We start from the raw sequence: 3318 nt of genomic DNA, 5'->3' as shown, positions 1-3318 counted from the left end.
TATGCTTTATATCGACGTTACAAGTTCAGGATAAGAAATTAATCTGCAGTTATGAATTCCAAATTTCAGTATATATATATATATATCGTAATTGGCATGGTCTACAGTAAAATAATCAAAGGTCATAAAGTTTATGCTTTATATCGAAGTCATAGAGTAAAGTGAATTGTGTGTTTGAGGGCAGTGTCCTTTTCTTTAAATTCAATTACTTGAATATACTATAATATTATACACCAACTGCAATAATCTACACTACAGTAGTAAAATCATGGTAAAATAATCAAAAGTCATAAAGTTTATGCTTTAAATCTACGTCATGAATAAAGCGAATTGTGTGGTTGAGGGCAGTGTTTTTATTTCTTTAAATTCAATTACTTGAAAATACATTTAAGAACCTGAGACATCATCATGTTTATGACTTATGAAAACCCGTATGTTTGTCAAGATTTAGACTAGCATGCAAATAACAGTCAAAATGATTCACGAATGCATATCTAATTATTATAAACTGAATACAATTTATTTTATAATTACACATGAGACATTACAAATATTTTCCTTCTACATTATTCTTAGTTAACATCAAAGAACCACTTTCCTCCTCAATAAATATTTGAAAGGCTTTTCTTCGCCATTGTAAATTTCCAATTTCTAATCGTTGTGTATATCGAATTTATTTATTAAATTACAATTAAAAATAATAATTAACAGTGCCAATTCATCCCAAGTTCAGTCATTAAAGATAGTTTTTGTATACACTCTAATTGTTGTTATTAAATATATTATTTTAAGCATATTGATTTGTCCTTTTTAAACAGTAAAAACCCCTACAAGCTATAAATATTCACGATGACTTTAAAAACGACCTTAAAATGAGATTTGTCTTATTGCATTAAGAAGAGCATAAAAAATGAAAATTCACATTGTCAATAGATGTATCTTTAAAAAATCAACTGTATTTAGTATATTTTTGATTTAAATTAGATGGAAGTTTACTCAAAACATCAACTTATGAGTTGTTTTGTCGTGTCAGGGCCACGTGTAGTAAGGCTAGTCCCTAGTCTAGGTCTTTGGTATGGTCCACCTGGTCCTACGATCTATTGTTGAATCAGTCGTCTCCATATCCATCTGCAATGTCGTCTCCATATCCATCTGCAATGTCGTCTCCATATCCATCTGCAATGACAAATTGTAATGGGAATATATTACTACTTTGTAAATCCTAAATTAATCGTTCTCTGTACAAAGACGACATATAATAATAATATTCAAAATAATATAAGTATATTATTATATTATATACAGCTGAAGCAAATTTATTCAGATTCAAATTTGTTTCAAAATATGCGAACAGTGACAGTGGTGGCGGCGGCATCATAAAATACATAAGAAAATTTTACAGTCGAAAGGACTGTAAAATGAAAAGGAAGTCAACTCAAACAAGGCTTAAAATCAACTTCAAGATAAGGGTTTAGATATCAGGATCTTGCACTAATCTTTTACTGCATTTATATATAAACTATGCAATTAATGGTTTACAATATAATCTTTAATTATTTACAGTATAGATATATACTACATAACAATTAATACTTTAAAATATAATCTTTAATTATTTACAGTACAGATATATACTGTAACAATTAATGCTTTAAAATATAATCTTTATTATTTGCTTAAGGGCGTAGTATGCTGCCCTGTCATAAAAAAAAACCACTCAACTGACAATTTTAAAGCGATAAAAAAATATGAACATACCTTGCTCTTCTGAATAAGAGTATCGCATTTTGATTACCCTACTGTCATCTGTAAGCATACTTAAGTTTTGTAGTATGTCTCCGGCTTCCTCGCAGAATGTGATGATTACATCTGCTAACATCATGTCTTTGTTAAAGTTCTAGAATTAACAGAGAAATAATAGTGAGAGAGGTTAACATTTGGTTTAGCCATGATATAACTATTATTATTAATTTGTCAACACTGTATAGATAATAATAATAATAATAATAATAATAATTATTATTATTATTATTATTGTTATTATAATAATAATAATAATAACAATAATAATAATAGTAGGTAGCTAGTAGTAGCTAGGCCCCTAGCATAGCGCAAGGCCCTAATTGCTATTATTGTTGTATTTTGTACCTTAAAATCACAGATATTTGTCAAACATTGGTACTAGACTCCAGTACCTGGTACACACAATGAATTTGAATGTGGATCGTAGGTTTCCATTGGTCAGTTTCGTAAGGTTAAATGATTGGCCAATCACAGCAGGGCATATAATGATGTCATTCACTCCGCCGGGTATGGGGAGGGGGGAGGGACCTGAAATGACATATCACTACCACATGGAAGATGATACCAATGACAATAGAAATAATTAGATATATGAATAAATAATTAATTAATGAGGCCTAATGATAATTAATTATTTGTACTGCTACAGAATCTTTTGTAACCAAACATAACTAACTGTTACAATGCTAACTGTGTGCAGTTACATACGTCCACTGTATGTTTACAGAATCATTTTGTTGCACAATAGACGTATACACAAAACTACTGTAACAGCATGGAGGAAATAATTCCTCCATGGTAAAAGTATGTAGGCCTATCTGTTGCATTACAAGCGATTTGTTTGTATTACTACAGAATCTTTTGTAACAAAACATAACTGACTTTATTACAAAGCTAACTTTGTTCAGCTACATACGACTTCCAATGTATGTTTACAAAATCATCATTTGAAGTACAGATATTTTTTACAGTGAAGTAGGGGTGTAAAATAATACCTGTAGGCCTATATGCGTCGAAGCCACGTTTCTGGTGCAATAAAAAAATGGTTGAAATCTCCCGATTTTACTCTTTTTAACGTTAATAAATGAAGGAGCTATCGAAATATCAGTTTGATATTATAATATTTTAATAAATTTGTATTCCATTCGACAACATTCTATCATTTTACATCGTCTTATTGCTTTTATATTTTATTTCACTTAGAGCATAGAGAAATAACACACATTGTAAACTACGGTATTGCTATTATTTTTATTTTTATTCTATTTTTTTTTTTGTTGTTGAAATAATACATTTCCAGCATGCCCTTCATCAAGTAAAAAAGATGAAAAAATTGATCGAAACCATTTTGAAGAAATCGAAAGTTAAATTATAGGCCTACAATTTCTACACCGGCACAACTCTACATATACACGTCAAATTTGAAATTCCCTTAACTCCTGAAGATTGCCTAGTGCATGAAACAGGCTGTAGAGTGAAATTACAAGTTCCTTATTATTAGTATTATTATATATA

The 3318-nt window shown here is 29.6% G+C and overlaps 1 long non-coding RNA gene across 1 annotated transcript; it reads right to left on the bottom strand.

The window, feature by feature from the left end:
* Window positions 1-498: 498 nt before the first annotated feature.
* On the bottom strand, window positions 499-2235 carry LOC117114985. Its single transcript, XR_004446471.1, has 3 exons — window positions 2149-2235; window positions 1759-1897; window positions 499-1176 (listed from the first exon to the last, which is right to left on the bottom strand). It is a non-coding gene; the product is annotated as an uncharacterized LOC117114985 (long non-coding RNA).
* Between the last annotated feature and the right edge of the window lie 1083 nt (window positions 2236-3318).

The sequence above is a fragment of the Anneissia japonica genome, unplaced genomic scaffold, assembly GCF_011630105.1.
Source record: "Anneissia japonica isolate Jap-2015-1 unplaced genomic scaffold, ASM1163010v1 scaffold284995_len508010_cov190, whole genome shotgun sequence".
NCBI lineage: Eukaryota > Metazoa > Echinodermata > Crinoidea > Comatulida > Comatulidae > Anneissia > Anneissia japonica.
The sequence above is the reverse complement of the archived record's forward strand: the minus strand, read 5'-3'. Positions and strand labels throughout refer to the sequence as shown.